This window comes from Hypanus sabinus, chromosome 7 (assembly GCF_030144855.1).
Source record: "Hypanus sabinus isolate sHypSab1 chromosome 7, sHypSab1.hap1, whole genome shotgun sequence".
Classification (NCBI taxonomy): domain Eukaryota; kingdom Metazoa; phylum Chordata; class Chondrichthyes; order Myliobatiformes; family Dasyatidae; genus Hypanus; species Hypanus sabinus.
In genome coordinates, this window is record NC_082712.1 from 138,850,963 (window position 1) to 138,874,938 (window position 23,976).

The 23,976-nt window shown below is 39.1% G+C and overlaps 1 protein-coding gene and 1 long non-coding RNA gene across 24 annotated transcripts in view; one reads left to right on the forward strand and one right to left on the reverse strand.

Moving 5' to 3' along the window:
• Positions 1 to 23,976, forward strand: part of sox6 (SRY-box transcription factor 6) — a 602,254-nt gene that overhangs the window by 444,175 nt on the left and 134,103 nt on the right. The gene's annotated exons all lie outside the window — the stretch shown is intronic.
• LOC132397259 (uncharacterized) overlaps positions 1 to 23,976 on the reverse strand; it is a 64,785-nt gene that overhangs the window by 19,601 nt on the left and 21,208 nt on the right. Inside the window, exon 2 of the long non-coding RNA XR_009513319.1 lies at positions 10,854 to 12,423. This is a non-coding gene — a long non-coding RNA (uncharacterized LOC132397259). The remainder of the gene's footprint in view (positions 1 to 10,853; positions 12,424 to 23,976) is intronic.

The window sequence follows — 23,976 nt, forward strand, 5'->3', positions numbered from 1 at the left end:
TACTCCCCTCCATTAACACATTTTTAAAATACCTAAAATAATCACAATTGGATGAAAACATTGCTAATAACACTTATAAATATCACTGAGGTAGGACTGATTGAAGCCTGTGAGGCATGTGCAATAGAGGGACCATATGTAACTCATAGAGAATCAGGGTCAGAATTAGGTTTAATATCACTGATGTATGTCATGAAATTTATTTTGTGGCAGCAGTACATTGCAATACATAATAATAATTTTAAAAAACTAAATTACAATAAGACACACACACACACACACACACACACACACACACACACACAATATATATAAAACTACATAAGTAATTCAAAAAAAAGCAAAAATAGTGAGGTAGGATACATGGGTTCATAGCCCATTCAGAAATCTGATGGTGCAGAGGAAGAAGCTGTCCCTGAAAGGTTGAGTGTGTGACTTCAGGCTCCTTTACCTGCTTAATAGTAGCAATGAGAATAAGATATGTCTTGTGTAATGAAGGTCCTTAACGACGGATACCACCTTTTGGAGACTTTGGCTTTTTAAGATGTCCCCTATGTTGGGGAGGCTCATGCCCATGATGGAACAGACTGAGCTTGCAATACTCCGCAGCTTTTTCCAATCCTGTGCAGTGGTCCCTCCATACCAGATGGTGATGCAACCAATCGGAATGTTCTCCATGGTACATTTGTAGATATTTGTAAGTATCCCTGGTGACACACCAAGTCTTCTTAAACTCCTAATGAAATATAGCCACTGTCTTGCCTTCTTTGAAATTGCATCAATATGTTGGGCCCAGGATAGATCTTATGAGATCTTCAGAGAACTAGTAACTGCCTGCCTGTGGCCATCAAACTTTACAACTCCTCCCTTGGAGTTTCAGACACCCTGAGCCAATAGGCTGGTCCTGGACTTATTTCCACTTGGAATAATTTACTGAATATTTAATTATTTATGGTTTTATATTGCTGTATTTCTACACTATTCTTGGTTGGTGCGATTGTAACAAAACCCAATTTCCCTCAGGATCAATAAAGTATGTCTGTCTGTCACCATTTCCTTTGCTGATTCCTCGATGATTCCTCAACTTCCCTTTCCTGAATTCCACAATAAGTTTCTTGATCTTATTGACGTTGAGTACAAGGTTGTTATTGTGATACCACTCAACCAGCTGATCTATCTCACTCCTGTACGCCTTCTCCTCACCATCTGAAATTCTGTCAACAGTAGTTGTGTCATTGACAAATTTATGAATAGTGTTTGAATTTTGTCTAGCCACACAGTCATGGGTGTAGAGAGAGTATAGCGGTGGGCTAAGCATGCATCCTTGAGGTATGTCAGTGAGGAGGGGATGTTATTTCCAAACTGCACTGACAGTGGTCGATCAATGAAGAAGTCAAGGATCTAGTTGCAGAGGGAGTTACAGAGGACCAAGTATTGGAGCTTGTTGATTAGAACTGAGGATACGATGGTGTTGAATACAGGGCTGAAATTAATAAACTGCAACCTGTCGTAGGTATTGGTATTGTCCAGATGATCCAAGGCCGAGTAGAGAACCAGTGAGATCTCATTTGCTGTAGACATCCTGCCGATTTGCAAATTGCAGTGGGTCCAGGTTCTTGATTGGGCAGGAATTGATTCTAGTCATGACCAACCTCTCAACATAGCCTTCCAACATAGTAGATGTCATTGTAAATGGGCGATAATTGTTGAGGCAGCTCATCCTGCTCTTCTTCGGCATTATTGATGAATTATTGTTTCCATTTGAAAGGAGATTAATGACAGAATCAATGCCCCAGTTAAATTTCTTGAGTTATGTATTGTGTAGAGAACTTTGTTAACAAATCTGGTGACTCAAAGTTATTAGCCCCATTAGTTTGTTACAAACACAGTGGATTCTGGTTAATTGGACCATTGGTTAATCTGAACAGCCACTTATTTGGGACAACTCTTAAAGAACAAAAGCCAATTGATAAAAAACTGGCCAAGATTCCCTTCATCTATTTGGGACACTATTCCACTTAGTTGTGGTGGGATACCTTTGTTGACGACTTTCTGATTGCTGTCAGACGTATGCATTTGTGTGGCCATTAGACATCACACAGTTCTTAATGCAAACAGTTTTTCTGTAGCATTAGTTGTGTGTGCTTGTGTTCAAAATGTAGTGATTTTTGTCACTGATATTGGTGAGAAATAAGGAGCAAGACAAATCAGAACTGCTTTACTCACTGTGGTTTCAATCATTCAGACCTGGAAATGCCTGAAAAGGCTGTGAGTGTGTTTTAAATTATTTCACTACTTCAACATTAGGAACTACAGAGAATTTGAAGGTGTTGACAATCATCTCAAATGTTACGATGAAAATGAGAATTTTGGAAGATGCAGTCGTTGAAAATTATATCAAGGCAGTCCATCGTCAGTACTAGGTGCCTGTACTGATTTTGTTAATTTACAGTCAATCAAATGAACACAGCAGCATGTACTGGATCCATTGATAACTATTAGGAACTAATACACAGTTTTATAGTAATGTAGTAGTATTTATAGTGTTCTAATTTGTTCTGTATTTCATTTAAAAATGTAATTTATTTCTCAATTGAATGATCTTTTTCCTACCTTTTTCATTACTGCCATGAAATTTAGGCTAATTGGGGCAGCGGCTTAGTTTGGCCAAAATATATTGGTCCTAATGTGTCTCAATTAAATGGCATCCAGTGTATTTGAAAATAATTTAATTTTCAAACATTGGTAATGGACTAAAATTAGGAACAATTATAGGTGAACATAAGGCTCAGGTGTTTGATTACAAAAGCCAATAATAATAGCAGTGTTTTTGTACTTCCATATTATATGAAGGAAACCACTTGGCCCATCAAGTCTATGTTGGTACTCAGAACACTCCCATTCACCCATTCATTTTCCTTCAGTCTATTTTCTCCCACTGGCCCATTAACATCCTCTGATTTTGCCATCAGCAATAACACCAAGCGTATAGCTGAATTTTGCTGGCTGGTGGCGCAGTGACATCAACACCGGACTCTGGAGCGAAGGTTCCCAAATTTGAACCCAGTCAGGCTGCCCCCGGGCACACTTTCCGTCCGTGCCTGGTTGAGTGTCAAGCTCGTAACTCGGCCTCATAAAAAAAAACACTGCGCTGTGAGAAGGACGTGGGGGACCACTCACAGAATCTTTTCTCCAAGGCAACCACGTGAAAAGAAAGGTTGTCTCTGAAACTCTGGCAGAGTATGGCACACAAGATAAAAGTAGCTGAATTCTCCTGATTCTCCCTCCTACCACCAATGCTGGGGGTATTTTATAGTAGCCAAGTGATATAACAACTGCCACATCTTTGTGATGTGAGAGGAATCTAAAACACTAGGGAAACCCAGGGGGAAAGAGCAACGTCCCTACAGAATGTAATAGAGGTTACAAACAAACTGTGGTCTTTGAAGTTGTGAGGACATTGCTCTCACTGCTGTACCACTGCGCTGCTCATTGCAGAATCTCCCTGCAATGTCATTGAAAATCTGAAGTAAACCTAAGAATGTCAGAGATACTCATTAACTTAGTTGGCATTATGGAGGCAGAGAAATACAACCAGTGCTTCCCAGAAGAAGAGTCAAATGTTGAAATGTTAATTGTCTGTTGTTTGTCTTTATATATATATTGATTGGCCAATTGTGTGTTGCTGTTCTTTGAGATTTTGGTCAATTGATTCTGCCACATTTGTTCTACATCACATTGAGAATGATAAATCCTACAACTTGTGTCTTGAGACGTTTCTGGTTTGTAGATGGGGTGGTGGGATGGCCAATTAACTGTCATTGGATATCAGAAGGAAAATGTTTAAAACCATGTGGTTAATATTGTGTGGACAATGATGCAAGTGGGAAAGAATTAAAAGATATCTATTCTTAAGTCATTTCTATCTAACTCCCTTCAAACTCCACACTCCATTTAGAAAGTTGGAGCCCTATGACCTGTCTCCATTCCACATTTGGAGAGAAGCTTGTGCTATGTGGCAGTAATAATACAATAAATGGGTTTAACTACATTTGTCTCAAATAGACAGTCTCTTTGTCAAAGATTGCTGGTACAACATAAACAAATTATGTGTTTGTGGGACTTTTCAAGTAAGCCTATCTAACAGAGTATAGATTGTGTTTCAGCAGCTGTAGATTTAATCTGCTACCTGTCAGTTAAACAGGCATTTCCTCCAGCAGATAAACCTTCCATACAGAAAGGGGGAAGGGTGAGTGGGAAGAGTCACGGCTGGACAAAAGCCTTTGTTACTGGTTCATAATTTCTATGCAGATTTGCCTTCTTTTTTCCCCTATTAAGCTTTTCAACAATTTTGTTCGGCCCATTTTTTTTTAAAAAAAAGCTTTTGTTTTCTTTTTAAAGAGAGTGAACCTGGTATTTATTGAAGTGCAGTTGAGCAGAAAGCAGGAGGATCAAGCCAAGTATTTTTGCTTTGAATCTGGATGATTGTCATCTGGAAGCAAAGGGAGTACCAAGAACTTTGTAACTTTGAAACAATGCTTTGAACTTTGAACCAGTGGCCAGCATTTTATCTGCAGAATTTGTTGCTTTAGCTCATGTGGCAAAGAAAGTGATATTTTAAATACTTTTCCTCCTTTCCTTCTGTTCTGAATCTCTCACCAGTTCTGCGTGTTCACTGGCCGCTTCCCCAAGTGGCCATTCACATGTGTAGTTGACGCAGACCGTGCCACTAAGCAGCCACCCCATCTACCACTAGCGTGCTGCAAGTGTGCGGTGTTGCAACCCAGCTGGGCTTCATTGCAGTAGCCTGTGATCACTGCCACTGAAAAGATACGGTATTTGTTTCTCCATAACACTTCACCTCATCCCTCAGCTAAGAAGTTCAAGTAATTACATCTAACAAACAAATCTAACTACATAACAATCCCTTGTAGTTCCTTACTATCCACTAATGGCTTCATTCTTGTTTGCTGGCATTGTGGAGCTTTTGTATATTGAAAGGAAGGTTAATGTTCATGTATCAAAAGAGATTTCCTGTTTACGAAGTTTGTAGTCTGAGATACCTTTTCATCTTATAGTTCTGTTAGGATTCACTATATTTTACTCCTTATACATGTGACATCACTTTTTTTTTAACTAAAACAAGTACAATTGCAAGTACAATATTAATGACTATTAAACGTTTAATTTATGTTTTGGCAGTAAAACAGTCTAGATGTAGTTCTCATCTAAATATTGCTCAAAATTAAAATCCTACACTTTAAATGTAAATGCTTTGCTTTTATTCCGCATTCCCTGATAAATAAACAGACCAAAGAAGCTATAAGTGGCCTGGTCGTTATCCTTCATGTATTTTGCCCACAGGCCTTACTCACCTTCACCCTCTTTCAGAAACCTATACCTGGAGAATATAGTATTCAATTTTAAATGATGTAGCTTCTGCTAAGTAGAAAAAGACAAATAGATTTTGTAGAAATATGAACAAAATAAATAAGAATCTAGCCTTTAAAGAGGAGGAGTCATTAAGAGGGAAGAAAAGCTTGTTCAAAGAAAGGGGAGTTTGACAATGGGATTCCATACTGTGAGCTCAGCCATAATTCCAAAGGACATAGGAGCAGAATTAGGCAATTTGGTCCATCGAGTCTGCTCCACCATTTGATCATGGCTGATCTATTTTCCCTCTCAACCACATTCTCCCTTCTCCATGTAATCTTTAACAAGAGAAAATCTGCAGGTGCTGGGAATGTGTGTATTGCTCATGTAATCTTTGGTGCCCTTGTTAATCAGGAACCTGTCACCTTCTGCTTTAAATATATCCGAGGACTTGGTCTCCATAGCAGTCTGTGGCAACAGATTCCACAGATTAACCACCCACTGGCTAAAGAAATGGCCATTAAAGCAACATTATAAAGGACAAAACATTACCTGAGGTGTCTGTTATCAATAATGCTAAGTTGCCTTTGGATAATATCTTTTATATGTCTTTAATCAAGACCTTACTCCTTACTTCATTATGAAAGCTGACATTTGATGGAAGTTCCATGTAATGAATGCCCTACAAGGACATCAAAAATTGACTAAAATGATCCCTTTAATACTTTTTATTTATTATAAGGATCATCTCAGTATCCTTGAAATAGGTTCCACATATGATGTTTTAAAGTTCAAATTTCTTCTGGTTGGTAAACTTAAGTGTACACCCACTATAATTATATCTGTAATATTATCATGTTCATAGCATTTCATTCTATTTTATTCAAAGCACGTACAAAATAGAAGTTTAGAATTAGTTATTGCTTTTCTCTCACTACAATTAGAGCAAAGGGATTTCCACCCACATCCCACTTCCTCCCACAGGATAAGTTCCCTATCTCAGCAACATTGCCATGAGAAAGTGTGTTTTTTGCGAGCAGAGGGTAAATGAAATGACTACATAACACCCGTCTGTCACTTGCTTTATTTTAGCGATCACCACCACCACACTCCTGCTCTCCATCTCTTGAGTTACTTTGAGACAAGTATTGCCCGAGGAGTGTTCCTATTGTTTTCTTTAACACATTACACGCTACTCTATCGTTCCATGAGAAGATACTAAATGTCCCCAGGGAGTAAAGGAAAAGTAGATGAAGACTTCCCATCTCTCATCTTCTGGTAAGCGTTTTAGAAGGATAACGTACAGGATTAGTGATGGCCTGTGTACTCAGTCTGATGCATGGAACCTTGAAGGTAATACAAAAAAAAGAAAGTTTCTTTGGAATTGTAGAGTTGTTCAGCATAGAAACAGGTCTTTTTTTTTTGCCTTCCACTTTCTTTTAAACAACATTATACAAATGCCCTGACAAAAGCAGCTATTCTTGCATTCAGACTGGAAGTATAGACATGCCTTTCTTCATTTGCTTTTTAAATAGTTCTGCTGCTCTGTAAGGTTCCCTATGGCATTTGTTCACTAGTGTATGATGACAATACAAATAGTTTAAATATTTCTGGCACAGAATCCAATAAATATAGACCATGTTTGCCTTAAAACAGAGCTGAATAGTCATGTTCATGGGCAGTTTCAAATCATATAAACCGTGAAAATATTTATACTAACAATTTGCATTAGAAAGAAATGCATGATATGTATTGTTTATAAATTGAGAAAAAAGAACCATTTCCAAATATGTTTCTGTGGAGAGAATAAAAAAAAAAGCGGACTCTTTTTGGTTCATTTGCTGTTTCGTTTCCCTGTTCCTTCTTAGATGACTAAAATGTGGTCTATTTCCAGGTTTGACTGTGAGGCTTTCATTACGACAGCCTGGTATTAAAAGTGCTAATTCTATTCAACGTTGTAGTGAACTCCCACGAAGTGCAGATTCAAACCCCTTTCCTTTCAACTTGTTTTTGGTTGAATGGTATGTCTCCCAAACCTTTCTTTTAACTGACCCCTTGGAGGTTCAGAGGAGCAGGGCTGGACCTCCCTCTGCTTGGAGGAAGCTGACACATACTGTGATGCAAAAAAAAGACTCTAGACTAGGGAGAAGCCGAGTTCTGCCATTTGTTGGAGAGCGCCATCAAAATATTCATGACCATGCCAACCCACAATCATATGTCGCTTTAACAAAACTAATACAAAAAAATTGGGTGCATACGACATTTAGCCTTCCAAAGCATTGCTGAGGTTTAAAGGCAGGCGACACAAATACACAGTGGGCCTGCCATGGTGGTGGGATTTCTATTCTTGCACTCCTATAAATAGTAATGAACTGCATATCCTATTATTACTCTTTGGTGTTAAACATGTTTCTGCAATATGCTGTCAACGATTTGCTTAATGTTGGCTTTGCTTTGCAGAACCTCATCTGGACTGAATTATAAACAAAAAGAAGAGAGAGGAATAAAAAGCCACATCTTTCAGCTTTTTCTCATTAACCATAATGGGTTGGTGACCACTGACAGTGACAATTTGCATAATAGTCAACTCTTCACTTTTGTAGTGATGAGTGTTTGTTTCTGATTAAATTTAGGCTCACTTAATTCTTCAGGCTTTTTTTCAGAAGTTGCAGATACAGAGCTTTTGCCTCTGGTTTCAGCCAAAGAAACACACACTCGGGGATAACAATGTGCTGAGAATATGCATATTTTTCCACTGATATCTCTGTAAAACACCTACAAATAGATCCTTCTGGAGTAATAAATACACAGCAATTTTCTTCGCTTGCACTTTATGTGGTTTTAACAAACTATTGCTTCTTAACAATAATATTTAATTGACAAGACTGTGATGGATTCGGCTACAGTAATATTAAGTATTAATGCAGGTCTTTGCAATTTAATATTCTCATATCAGTGTTGACTTTTTAAAGTAACAATGCTGAGAAACAACCTATATTTCACTGAATTTTCTCCTGTGCCGTGCTAATGGTTCAGAGGACAAACACATTATCTGAGCGTACTCTGAATTATATAAAAATGAGGAAGTTCCCTTTGCAGTTGTCATTTTTGCTTGGAGGTTTCCTGATGTGAAGTTCTACCGCCAAACACCCCAGCTAGTTGACTAGTGTTTTACATGACGCCTATATGAAAATACTCAAAGAAAATGGAAGAAGAAGAAGAAAATAATCTCTTTTAATGCCTCTAAGATGTTTCACTTGGGATAATAACAATCGTCCATGAGGTGAAAATGCACAGTAGTTCTTAGGGATATTGAAATGAATTGGTTTTGAAAGATTGGTAACCATCTCGCTTCTTTGTAATAGTTAACAACTTTCATGTAAACAAATAACAGAATTGCCATGTTTATTTTCAGCTCCATTGTCTTTGGGACACAGTAGTGGCAGATAGAAAATATGTATTGGAATCTGTGAAAAATTAAACATGGTCCACTCAGCCTTCTCCAGGAATTTACATAACACAGTCTGCAATATTCACAAAAGAGACATATTCTGCAGTGATATGACTGAACTTACAATAGAACTTTACTTTGAAATTTTATAAGGTTCTTGAATTCATTAACTATTTGCAGGAACAGAAAGGTGGAAAAAGTAACAGCAATTATGTGATTTTGCTACAGAATCCTTAGACAACAAGGTCAATGGAGAAGGAAGTTAGATGTGAGATAACTTATTATCAATCTGTAATAAGCAATTTTCAAATATCGTTCACCCTCATGGTATCTGAAGGAAGTTCAAGCAGTGTCAAGATAAGTACCAGATGTTTCCTAGACTAATCATGATATAGCTGAAACAGGTGACTCAAGTTTGGATTTTTGGCACTCTAACAACATATCTTCAATTCATCCCTGATGCAAGGCAAGAAACATCAAAAATGGGAAACAGGTCAGCAGGAGAGTAGTAATGAAGCATGAACGTTTTTCATGAGGTTGACATCTAAGCAGTTCTGGATAAGGTGTTTTAAGGAGATAAAAACAGCTAGATGTACGTATGAAAGGGAACCTCAGGAAAACGCGCTGTGCAGCATGTAGAGAGAATGTGAACAGATTAGTTGCAAGGAATCCAGGTAGTATTTATAGGGAGAATGCAGGAATATCTTGGAATTTTTTGACAAAGGTAGTATACTTCAAAAAGGATATTTGCACAATTTTCATGCCTCAGAGAATAAAAATCTTTATTTTGGCGCCAGATTGTATTGGAATTGACTTGCAGGTTTATGGCTATTGTTCCTCTTTCCACCCTCTCCATCTCTTTGCCAAAAGGCACTAATTCACACTGAGCCAGAGTTTAAAAGGATCTGGATGCCCTCTGGTACTTCATCCAGCTGAGCATTTATTTTGAGCAAGTCTTGACAGGAAGTGTTGACTGACTAGTTTTACATGAGGGAATCATAACTTAGCCTAACTCAGTTCCCATGCAGCATGCATACTTGCCAACAGAAATCATTAGACAGCAATGAATGATATTTTTCTGTTCACTTGCTTCAGAGTGCTGATGCCTCAGCTGCTTCCCCAGCCAAGATCAGCTAAAGCTGTTTTAATATTTTAGCACCATTAAGGGGCAACAGTTTTGCTAAGAGTCTCATTGTATTATTTCTCTCCTTTCTGCACTTCTTCCTGACACCAATCTCTCAGACATCCTAGAGAAATGAGCTGCCAAGTATTGGTGATGATTCTTAAAGACTCACAAAAATAATTTTATATCACCAGCAGAACAAGATAAATGATACTAACCATCAGCAGCAATAAATATTAGTTATTATCATCATCTGCAATCATAAAGTGTAAAATAGGCATAACCAGCACAAACTGAATCTTTGTTTTTGGCTCCAAGTCACTACTTTGCCAATCTGAGCTACCAGTGTAGGCTGGAATAGGGAAAGATTAATATAACATAGTGTGTTGTCACTTTAGTTAAGTTCATTCCACTTTGTAGTGAAATATTGGCTGAATTATTGCACCCAAGTAATACATTTTTTGTACTTAATATTCAGGATATGTTCAAAATTCATTTCAGAGTCAAACAGCCAGGAGATTCACAAAAAATATGAAGTGTCTCATTGAGCCAAATTACCCGGGAACTGGTATTAATTGTCCAGGCTGCCCCATGAAAATAAGCCCATGACTTGCGTAAATCTTTTGTATGGCCAGGAATTCCAGAGTGACAACTTACAATACTCTGTTCCCTTGCTGGGTACCTCACACAATCCTATATTGCCTTGCTAGCATTCTTTATCTTTCTTATCCTATGTCAGGTGTAACTGGTACAGGAAAGAACCCTTTTGTTTCATCGGGATTCGCAGACTATAATAAAATTCCTCATAAGCTTTGACCAGAGATGGTCTTCTGGGAATGGCTATCAGAATGTTTCTGGTTTCTGGAACCTCAGCAGTTCACCATCTGAGGCCTAATTTTCACTTACCCCTCCAGTTAGTTCACGGTATCAGCAAGAACTTCCTTGTACATCCCATGCAGTCTAGCACTGATGCATGGAGAGACAGAAGTGGGAAGTGAAGGTGGGCCTCCGATCCTGCACAACTCTGCCCAGTGTAAAAGATCAAATAGCCCTGGACATAGATCTTCTGGTTCCTGTGAATATTTTAATAATTCTGCCTCAGTTGTGTGGTCTTGATGAATTACTTGATCAACTATCTTCCAAATTCTTTGAGAAGACTCATGAGGTGTCCATCAAGCAAAATGCATGTGCTGAGAACCTGAAATAAAAGCACAATATGCTAGGAGTACTCACCAGGTTATTAATGATTAGCAGGTTTCAAACAAGTGCAGAGCAGGAAAGGTGGGAGCAACTCCGCAGTTTGGTTGGGTGGACTGGGGTGCAATAATTGTTGACAAAAGTGGGGTGGGAGAATGCAACAAAGAGGTGAAGGAAAAGCCTAAAACTAAAACCAGTGCAGGTGGAGGGAGGAAGGGGTTAAATTACAGTAGAAATAATGGTGTAGGAAAAAGGGACATGAATGGTAGAAAAGAAATATAAGATTAATGCTATAATTAGTACCAGGCGTAACTGGTGACTGGGTTTCCAGCTCACTACCGTTCTGGCTTTTGCACATGCGTCCTGCGTCCAGAAGGTAAAAGCTTGCTTATTCATTGACGTGGTCTCTGGTGTGGAGTATGAAGAAAATAAACTGAATGTAAACCTAATATGTATTATTTAGGTTCTTTTACTTAATGACTTTTAAATACTCCAATGTTTGGTTTTCTTTGGTGATATAAGATAAATGTCCTATCTAATTCAACCTTCAAAAAATGGTGATTCAGGCCATCCGGTCACGAGGGTTTAAAATCGGAAGAACTCTATTGACCTGAGGTCACAATGACACAAAATATTAATACATTAAACAGGAACACTTTGCTCCCTCTGAGCAGCTAATCCTGTTGATAAGTATGGGCCTTTGGTGTCTCATAGGACACTCTTCTTCTTCTTCTTCTTCTTCTTCTTGGGCCCTTCGCTCCCAGTGGAGCATTGGCCATTGATGATCTCCCATCTCTATCATCCAAAGTCGATGGTCTGGTTGGAGTTCATTAATGTCTCTGTAATCCACTTATATCTACTGTACGGGTGATTGGCCTGTAAAGCTTCACCAGAGCCCTGTTGGCCAGCCTTACCTATTTCTACCTCTCACGAAGGGGACGTGGGGTTGGACTTTGAGAAGCCTCATATGCCACTGATCTTTGAATATTTTATGTGGTCAATAAACAATCTATTGCACCCACCCTTCAGCATAACGAGCTTCAGGCATTGGCTAGCAAATAGCTTTTGAGTAGAGTCTCACTTTCACCTCCTGTTGGGTTACAAAACGTATATATCCGCAATTCAGTAACCATTCCTGTTCATGTACTGTAAGGAAGATCAGAAGTTTTCCCTCATTGGTGGGCATTGTCATCCTTCCTCGTGCACTTCCTTTTTTTGGCTTTCACCGTCCATTTAATCCAGACTACAGGTGCTAGCATCTGGAAAGTATATTCACTGGCTAAATAATGCTCTCTAACAAGCAAGAACAAAAACTGTTTAGCAGATTATATAGCAAAGAAACAGAATAAAGCTCTTCTCTCATCCTCCCCCTTCTCCTCTGCCACTTCATCGGATTAACTTATTACGACAAGTGCTACTGAATTTCATATTTATTACAATTCTTGATCTGAGACAGAAACATGAGCTTTAATCAGAAAGTCAGAACAAGCTGAAACATCTCATGTAAGGTCATTTTTATTTGAGCTTAATACTCTGATATTGGAGCATGTATATTGTGCTGTTATTTTCATGTCACGAATCCTCCCAGTTGGCATCTCAGGAAGAGATGATTTAAAGCCCCTTAAGAAAAAATTTAATTACTCTCCCGGCCAGTTTATTTGCATTGCAGGCTTGATGATGAGTGTCACACAGGGTAGCACTCTGACTGACTGCTGCAGATGCTGAGTCTCAAGTACTCTGAGTCAGATCTTTACAGTGCGTCTACTGGGACAAACAATAGCACCTGTTCCTCACAAGAAATCAGACCAGTTAGTCCATTCATGTATCTTTAATGAAGCTCTGGGGCAGATGGCAAAAAAAGAGAGGAAAAAAATTGAATCATACACCACTAACTGCTGCTGAGACAAAGGAGAAGGCGCTGTCTGTGTAACAATGTGCTATTTTTATGAGCAGCAAAGAGACAGTGTAGAAGTGTTCCAATGGCATCTGTTACTCTTCTATCTTTCAGTTGGGCGTTGAAAGCATTTGTTCAAGCAATTAAAAATTTCTGGGCATGCCGCCGATTGCTGGGTTGAAGCACTTTATATAAAATGTACAGGAGAAAAGGGTATTAGGGGTGTAAGAAGTAGGGGAAGGAGGGGGCGCAGATAACTGGTCTCGTTTCCTCCATTAGAGAAAGACAGGGGAGGGTAAATTAGATCTGTCAAGAAAGACTTTAATTTGCTTGCTTTGGAGTGCTTGTAAGCTTACCTCAGCTAAAATCTAAAAGGAAGGAACCAAGAGAGAAAAAAAAACAGCAAGCAAAAGCTGGCTTATTTCATGCCCCAGTGATGTGGTGGTAATTGCAAGAAAACTCTCTTTTTATTGCATGCTGGTTTAATGGAGAAATTCATTCAAACCAAATTTGGTAAGGTGTTTAATTTTTTTGTCGCCCTTTATTAACCCCAACTCCCAGAGCTTTCCTGTGCAGAAAAGGTTCATTGACAAGTTAAAACACCCTGCTAAACATTTTATTTTATTATCTCTCCCCCCATCACCACCACAACAAACACCAGTACCTGAGGCTCCAGCATTACAGTTTATCTCATTCATGACTAACTGCATGATCATTGATGTTACAGCTCATTGCAGAATCGGCAACCCAGCTACAGATTGCCCTCCAAACTGCACTAGTTTTCGGAAGTTTTTTCTTTCGCTCAAGCTTATGCTGAACTTATTTGCATAACATTGAACGTAAGAGCTTCCATGGTTCCAGTGCAATCAGATATGGAAGGAATTAGACATGTTTCAATGGACTACGTGGCAATTCTGATGAGGGCATAAAACAAAACAGTAAAATAAAGCAGAGCATCAAATTGAATTAGCACCTTTAATTAACATTGAATTTTTATTCCATTTTCATTGGCATTTCAAGCTAAGCGTAAAAACCAAACATGAATCAATTCTGTAATATAGAAATGGAAAAAAAAATCACAAATCACAAGGCAGCGTAAGCTTCTGCTAGTAATAGACTAGAGGGAAATTCCCCTTTTTTGAATATGGTAAAAGGCTACATTTAATCAAAGATAAAAGCCATAATGTTGACATGCATAACAGGAAAATTCCAGACATCTCAAAATATCAACTTTAATTAGTTGGTATTTGTTGTCAGTTCCAAGATAAACACCTCTTGCTTTGTAATTTTGAAATGAAAACCAGGAGAAACATTTAAACAGTTAAAAATTACATTGTCAGAAATGACTTGTCCTTACTACTTTTCAGTATGATTAGCATGTTCAAACGTTAACCTGCCATCTTAGATGCAGTAGGAGTAGGGGTAGATGGCAAGTGGCGAACGAGTGTTAGGACCAATTAGGGACAAATGACTAAGCTTTGTGAAGTTGTCGTACATCTAAAGGAAGAACTAGTAGATTCCATCTTGACACCTCAGTGACACATTCAATGAGAGGTTTCCACCTGAAATACTGATTGTTTCTTTCTCAACAGATGCTGTCCAACCTGGTGAGTATCTACAGCATTTATGTTATTTCAGATTTCCAGTATCTGCCGGCTTTTGCTTTTCAAAACAGATGAGTGGTTCTGTGAAGTTGTATGGTGTTATTTGAAGAAAGGATCAGAAGATTGAGAGGTGACCCATCTTAGTGTAACCATTATGCATCACAGGTCTATCCACTGTCAAAATGGAACAGCAGATTATCTTTAAATTGTAATTTCATTCATGACCTCTGTGGTGAACTATGTGCCTGTCGGGACACGCCCCTGCTGACTGCTCCTGTGGCTCCTCCCACAGGCCCCTGTATAAAGGAGACCTGCGGCCTGAAGATCGGCCTCAGTCTCCAGGACCTTGTATGATAGACACTCACTCCTGGTTCCTTCTTCCAGTCAATAAAAGCCGATATCTCGCCTACGTCTCAGAGTGAGTTATTGATGGTGCATCAACCTCAACCACTTTTGCAGAAATATCATGAAAGTTTGCTCAACGTACACAAAATTCTGGAGGAACTCCAGTTGACATTTTGGGCCAAGACCCTTCATCAGGATCAGGTGAAAGATCTCGGCTTAAAATGTCAACTATGCTATATTTTCCATAGATGCTGCCTGGCCTGCTGAGTTCCTCCAGCATTTTGCTTGAATTTCCAGCATCTGCAGATTTTCTCTTGTTTGTGGACGTTTCTTCAACAGTGCTTTTCAAACTTGCAAACTCTGAACATAATTGGGGAAGGGAAGTCCGGAATTGAGAGTATCAGAACTGCCTACTTACCATCATCCAAGCATCAGCACCACCGTGATTCAAGAAGGTGCCTCATCATCACTTTCTCAAGGGCAATTAAGGATGAATATTAAATACTGACTTTCTTACCAGAAGATAATTGACATTTAAGTTACTATCCTTTTGTTCCTAAAAGTTTTCCCTTTCTGACTGCACTCCATTTGAAAATCCACTGGTTGCTGAAGTGGCACCTGAGGCATACAAAGCAGTATAGGAAGCATCAGCTAATATCATCTCCATCACTGTGACTGTGAGTAGTGAACGTGAGGCTTGGGCCTAGTCATGTGCAATCTAGTTTGGTGTCAAGTGCACCGGCTGTGAGCAGTCCTGTATTAAATAACTGAAAAAGAGAACCACTTAATGGTTGCATTGATGCAACAAAATCAGAGCCTTGGGTAAAGTGTAAAACAGAAAGCTTTATAAAGATGAATTCTTATTTCCATCCACCTAAGCAAAATAACCCTCGCTTAATTTTAAGAGCCTTCTCAAATGCTTGCTAACTGGCACAATTAGTAGAAATACACAATGGTGCTTAACTCGATCTGGGAGGATGGCCAAGTTTAGTGACTGGGACCCACTTCCAGCACAATGTTTCTAAACTGGTGTAAAGGATCTCAGTGATAGCAGGAACTTGATTTTTGGTGGATGTAATATAAGCTAGCAACTTCTCATCCTTTTGTTGTGCCTATTTGTCAGATATGGGGTGAGCTATTCTTGGAATAACAACACAGTCTCCATGCCCAGAACTGTTCAAAACAAGAAATGACAACTTTTCTTCATTAGAGATAACTCATTAAAATTTTTGAATCCCGAGCTTCAATGCCAAAGTTAAGGACTTGGGTCCAGAGAACAATTTCTGCTATTTGGAAGATTAAACTTCCATTTCTTTTAAAATCATAGGCTAAAAATTGATTCACATGAATGGAATTGGAATTGAAATTAGTTTATTATTGTTACCTGTACCAAAGTACAGTGAAAAGCTTGTCTTGAAAATAGTTCAAACAAGTCAATGCATTATACGGTGCACTGAGTCTGTAAAATGTAAAATATTAACAGAATGCAGAATAAAGTGTAACAGGTACAGAGAAATTATTGGATGTTAGAAAACTCAATGTTCATGTCATCTCCCCTCCCTCTGTCCCCTTCTCTCTTTTCTATTGCTCATTCTGGTCCCCCTCTCACCCCTTCTGTTCATCTCCCTGTGGTGCCTCTCTTTTGTGGTCCACTATCCTTTTCTATCAGCTTCTCTCTTCTTTAGTCCTTTACCTTTTCCACCTGTTACCTCCCAGCTTTTCACTACACCTCTTCTCCCCAACCTATCCACCTTCCCCTTCACCTAGTGTCACATATTATCTGCTAGTTTGTACTTCTTCCCCTCCACCTCCTTCTTATTCTGGCATCTCATTAACCCCCACTCCTTTTCAGAGCAAGACACACAAAATGCTGGAAGAACTCAGCAGGTCAGGCAGCATCAATGGAGGACAGTAAACAGTCAATGTTTTGGGCTGAGACATTTCCTCAAAACCCTCTCTTTCAGTTCTGATGAAGGGTCTCTACCCGAAATGCTGCCTATTTATTCCCCTCCATATATGCTGCCTGACTTGATTAGTTGCACGAGTGATTGTGTGCAAATTATATCATTTTTTGCATAGTACATATTTCTACCCTTACCATCATAAGATGGAGCAGAAAGTAATCATCATGAATCACTCTCAATAGAAATAAGGGCACAGTACTTCAAAATAAAGTATATTTTCTATATGGTATCGTTGGTGACACACAAATACTTTGGACATATGCAGTGAGGTTATAATATTTCTTTCAGCAGCGTGTGATTGGGAATGTTTAAACATGGAGGAAGCCATGGGATGGAGCCACTTTCTGACAATGGTAGCGTACCAGGCTCCTTTGGAATGTATCTCTTTGGTCAGGACATCTAATACCTGGTCCCTCAACACCAGCTCCATAGCAAAGAAAGCCCAACAACATCTCTACTTTCTGTGAAGGCTGAGAAAAGTCCAACTCCCACCCCCCATCATCATCACATTCTACAGAGGTTGTATTGAGAGCATCCTGAGCAGCTGCATCACTGCCTGGATCGGAAATTGCACCATCTCGGATCGCAAGACCCTGCAGCGGATAGTGAGGTCAGCCGAGAAGATCATCAGGGTCTCTCTTCCCGCCATCACGGACATTTACACCAGACGCTGCACCTGCAAAGCTAACAGCATTGTGAAGGACCCCACACACCCCTCATACAACTCTTCTCTCTCCTGATATCTGGGAAAAGGCACCAAAGCATTCAGGCTCTCACAACCAGACTATGTAGCAGTTCCTTCCCCCAAGCCATCAGACTCCACAATACCCAGAGTCTGGACCGACACCAACTTACTGCCCTTTACTGTGCCTATTGTCTTGTAATGCCTGCACTGTTTTATGCACTTTATGCAGTCCTGGATAGATCTGTAGTCTAGTGTAGTTTTTGTGTTGTTCTACATAGTTCAGTGTAGTTTTTATATTATTTCATGTAACACCATGGTCCTGAAAAACATTGTCTCATTTTTACTGTGTACTGTACCAGCAGTTTTGGTCGAAATGACAATAAAAGTGACTTGACTTGACTTGAAAAGTCAGGACACTGGAAGAACCCAGAAAGTCAAGCCGCTTTCACCTCACTGATACTGCTTGATCCACTGAGTTCTGATTTTAGTTCCAGATTCTCACATCTGCAGTCTCTTTTGTTGTGCATTTTGGAAACTGTTTCACTCATCTCTGTAGCTTCAACCTCCTGCATGACTAGTAGGGATTATTATGCTATGCAGTTGCCATAATGATTGCACCTTTAAAGCACTGTTATCGTTCTCTGAATGCTGCACAGCAACATGTTTGGAGATGTACAAAAGTGGGTGATGTCCCACTGGGGTGAAGCAAATCTTGTTCGTTTGCTTGTTTCTGAGTAGGATTTTTCTTCGGTAGGGGATCTGGTTGAGTGTTAGCAATACGTGGAACCAGGATTTAGCTGGCCGAGCAACGCACACAAATTGCTGAAGGAACTCAGCAGGCCAGGCAGCATCCATGGAACAAAGTACAGTCGACGTTTCGTGCCAAGAACTTCGGCAGGACTCTGCTGATCTTCTCTTGTTTGTGTTATCTGGCCAAAAATGGTGCAATGCTATTTCAAGACAAATGTGCCTGAATTTTCCAAATCTGTTATGTAGCAGATAATGATACCGCTTCTGAAAACCCGTATAAGCAACAATATCATACTTCTTTTATCTCCATTCTGTTTATAACAGAAATTACTTTGTGAAGGATGGCCTGTCCTTTGCAAATATATATTGCCCGCTGATCATGATTTTGTAAGCAATTTGAACGTGTCTGTACTTACAAAGAAAGCAATGAGGTAGACAATTTCTGTATTGTGTTTTGCCAATAGAGCTGTATATTGAATCTGATTACAAGTTGATCAGTATGCATGTACATACTCAGACTGTGAATGGATAGATATAATATCCTATGATATGATGATGTGACATATAATATGAATACAGCAATGACTTAAAACCTTCCAAGCTCCTACACATTTCCCATTTTCCTTGACTTTGAAGACAAGCAACTGTTGTTTAAAAACAGATCATTTTACTGCTGCCTCCCTTTATTCAAAGTTCAAAGTTCATTTATTATCAAAGTATATATACACTATGGGATTCGTCTCCTAACAGACAGATACAAAACAAGAAACCCAAAAGAAGCCATTAAAAAATGACCAATATGCAGAGAGAGAAAAAAAAAAACAAATCATGCCAATAACAAAAGTAAGCAAATAGCCTTTAGAATGAAAGTGAGTCCACAGGCACCAAGTCCAGAGCAGACGGAGCAGGCCCACAGCCTCAGCTTCAGTGCAGCAGAGAGCGGGGTGAACCTGGAGGAGTAATGAGCTGACCCTCGCCTCCTGTCCCGACGCCATGAAAAACTGTAGCAGTAGGTAGTCCAGTGTGACTCTTGCAATCTTCATTTGAGTATTTTGCAGCACATCAGATCAATCCAGACACCTGCTGAGCTTTGTGCAGTCAATAGGACGTTTGCTGATGATTGGTGCACAGAGATATTTAAATTCACTAACTATAAGATGGGCATGAATCTTTAATGTGATGAGCCATCTAGAATCTCATGATTTCTCTAAATGATTATTTGGACACCTTCTTGCTCCTCCCTGTACATGCTCTTATATGTTGTTTGAAATAGATATATTATTTATTCAATGTTTCTCTGGAAAATTGCAGTGCTTTTGATCTTCCACAAAGTGCTGACTTCTCCTTCTTTGTTAAGTTCGTTGGAGTAAAACATTATGGTGACACTGAGGAGATGGTTGCTTTTGTTTTTATAAGTAATCATTTCTGTTGAAGTCAATGAAACTGAGCAAGTGATCAGTGTGAAGCTACCTGTCTTGCATATTGCTGTGTTTGATTTCATTCTTACAGAGTTACACCACCTTGTAATAAAACATGGGGTGGACAACTGCATTACCATTTGTTGCTATGTACAAATAAGCTAAAGGGAAGAATCCTTTTCTGCTGGAAATGGTTATTCTCTTTAGTTTAGGCAGATTGGATAGCCATATAAAGGCAGTCAGTGACTCCTAAGGAAATCCTACTATTCTGTAAAATATGGGTTCAACATGTTGTCCGTTATCTATAGAGGAACATGCACCAGTTTTACCAATGTATAGTTTGGCTTCTGCTTTGTGCCGAGTTTGTCCCCACAGCTTAATGATTAAAGTGATGCTGACGTGACAGTGGTGGTCAAGCTATACAATAAATTTCTGGAGTGGAAGAATCTATAATCTCCAGTCTTCAATCAAAACCAGCCATGGCTTGCATCATTGATGTCAGGGTCCTGGCTGGTACAAACCTCTTCAATGGAATGAATTAGAAGTTGAAGTTCAACACACTAACTGTACTTACCAACTGGATTTGAATTTGTAGAAATTTATGTATTTAGTGTGATGACATTAATCTAAAATTCCTTAAATATTGATCTGTATTCTTGCGGGATGCAAGATGTTTTCTATATGAAAGCCTTTGTGCCATATTGGAATCTTGAAAGTATTTGAAACATAGAAACATAGAAAACCTACTGCACAATAGAGGCCCTTCAGCCCACAAAGCTATGCTGAATACGTCCTTAACTTAGAAATTACCTAGGGTTACCCATAGCCCTCTATTTTTTTAAGCTCCATGTACCTATCCAGGAGTCTCTTAAAAGACCCTATCGTATCCGCCTTCACCAACGTCGTTGGCAGCCCATCCCACGCACTCACCACTCTCTATGTAAAAAAACTTACCCTTGATGTTTCCTCTGTACCTACTTCCAAGCACCTCAAGATTGTGCCCTCTCGTGCTTGCCATTTCAGCCCTGGGAAAAGGCCTCTGGCTATCTACACAATCAGTGCCTCTCATTGGATGTGTCAAAATGGCAGCTCCAAGTAGCTTAGAAGCAGATGACAAATCAACAGAAAAATACAGTGAGAAACATGCTTTGAAGCTCACCCTTGTTACCTTTTGGTTTCTACCAAATTTGGATAAATGTGCATTAATACCTTAGTTTAATTTTACTGCAATTGACAGAAAATCTGTAGTATGTGGTGTCATCTCATTTGTGTCATTTGTGTTTAAAAGTCAAGGAATATGGGCTTTTTTTTCACCTTTTCGAAAAGAATCCAGGTAAACATCGCATGCTGTGAGTATCAGCAGTAAAGATTCACGTTCCATTTCTCCCCACCCACTTGCAGCAATGCTCTCTTAATATTAGGGATTTGTGAAAAGTTATGGGTAACCTTAAACTTTTTGCATTTTCTTAATTGTATTGCAGCAAGTGATTTGGTGAGTTATCCATTGGGGTCCCAGTGCACCCAGTGGGGTCAGACAACTGCATGCAAAGTGCATATTGAGATAATGCAAGCGAATGATTGCAAATGTCTTAACTTTAATCTTTCTTTGTACTGTCATCAGTCTCAATGATAGTTCAAAACTTTAGCAGAATCAAGCAGTAATAAACAGAACATGTGATATATCACCAACTCTTTGTAACTATTTACTCTGTAGAAGGGGAGGTTGTATAGGTTTAATTAATAGAAGCTTGCAATTACATTATAGAGGAATTAAGAGCCCTTTCCAGGTATGAAGACTCTTTAATGATGGTACAGATGGTAGTGAAAACTGCTGATGTTATGCTTCCTTCTCATATGCATTCTGGCTTGAGTTCAGGAATAGATCAGCATTTGAGTGATTTAATTGGATCAATGTTCATTGTTGAATTCATGCTGTATAGTCATTATTGTAACTTGGATGGCAATCAGTAGAGGTTAGTGTAACCACCTAACAAAGTGGGCTGGCACTGACTTTTGGTCTAACTTAGTAATTCCAATGACAAAATAGTGTTCACAATGAAATAGACTGAGTACTTAGTTAAGATCTTATCTAGGGTATAATAAGATCCCCATGCAGCTGAATTCCAAAAGCCTTTCTTGTGATACCTTATTCTGTCTCAACACTAATCTAAACTAGTTTGATTGAATCGGCTCATAACTCTGTTAACATTAAATATCAAAGTAGAGCAATGTTATTTCATGCAATATAATCCTATATGCAGACAAACGCAAATTGTTAAAAACACTCTCAATTTGAGGTGAAGGTCTAAGAGAAAAGATCCTAGAACAACAGATGTAGTATAGGGCACTCACAGAATTGCCTTTCACCACCCACAGTGTTTGGCTTCTTCATATAATTACTCTTGGCAAAACGATGTAGAGGATGTGTCACAGCCAGAACTGTGATGGAGATGATAAACATCACCAGATAAATTATGAGTGGAGTTGTGGTCAGGCTTGCTGTGGAGATCTTTATCATGTCATCATGATGGGTCTGATATATTCTGTTCATAACATCTGTGGTATGTATTTAACTAATAATAATGCTATTAATAAGTATTTTTATAGCCAAAGGAAAATAGTTGAGCTGACATTTAGTGCTTCTATGACATACCTCTGAAATATAAATGTTATTGCCCTTGTATACTACAGAAGAGGTGAAACTGGCAGCCATACAGCAGTACAGCAGAAGGAAGCACCAGTCCCTGTATACAGAGGCATCACCTTCCAATACATTTTGTTGTTTCTTTGGCATACATATTCACAAGTGCACTTTAAATTCTAGTATACGTTCCTTTGCAGGATGAAAGTTTGGATATTTCAAAAGCAGGAACACATTGCGCATGGTTGACTTGGGGATTTGGATGCAATCGTTCTACCAAAGTTAGTGTGAGAGACATGAGGCAGGCTTGTAGCAATCATGTTACCGGTTCAATTACTGGGTTGACATTAATGGGATATGTTGACAAGTATCTGATAACTTTAATGAATTTAAATAGATGCACATACTCTATGCCAAGTATTTTATGCAACATTGTATAGAGGCGAATTGACTTCTGCTTTAACTTTTTGCGATGTGCAATGAGCATCAGCGTAAAGAAAACTCATGGTAAAAGTTGAGGGCTCTATCTATGCACTGTGAACAATTTCCAGGTACAGATGAATGCAGAAGGCACCCTGACACTGGAGTTCCCTTATTTCTGAACATCGCAGTAATCTGACATAAGTGAAATGCAATTACAATATATTCATTTCTGTATAGCCAACATGGTATACCAAAAGTTCAAAGTAAATTTATTCTCAAAGTACATAAAAGATTATTGCCATATACTAAATTGAGATTTATTTTCTTGCTGGCATTCACAGTAGAACAAAGAAATACTCTGTACTCAATGAGAGACTACACCCAAAGACTGCCAAACAATCAATGTGAAAAAAAAGAGAGTGCAAAAACAAAAAAAAGTGAATAGATAATGTCAAGAACATGAGTTGCAGAGTCCTTGAAAATGAGTCCATAGTTTGTGGAATTAGTTCAGATGTGAGATAATTCATGCAGCTTCTGGAGCCTGATGCTGAAGGGTAATAGCTGTTTCTGAATCTGGTGGTGTGGGACCTAAGGGTCCTGTACCTCCTTCCTGATGAAGAGGGCATATCCTGGATAGTGAAGGTGATGGATATTGCTTTCTTGTGGGAGTGCTCCTTGTAGATGTGTTCAATGGTAGGTAGGAATGGCTTTGCCTGTAAGTAGACTGGGCTGTATCTACCACTGTTTGTTCTTGGGCAGTTGTGTTTCCAGACCAGGCCATTATGTAGCCACTCAGGATACCTTCCATTGTACATCGATAGAACTTTATCAAAGTTTTAGATGACATGCCGAATCTACACAACCGTCAAAGAAAACAGAGGCACTGTGGTCCCTTCTTTGTAATGGTACCGTGCTGGTCCCAGGATAGATCATTTGATACAATAATGCCAAAAAACTTGGTGTTAATGCAAGTTTCTGACCTTCTCCAATTCCTTAAGGGGGACTGGCTCACAGACTCCGGTGTTTTTCTCTTGTAGTCAATAATTAGCTGTTTAGTTCTGCTGATGTTGAGTGAGAGAATGTTGTTGCGGCACTTTCCAACCAGATT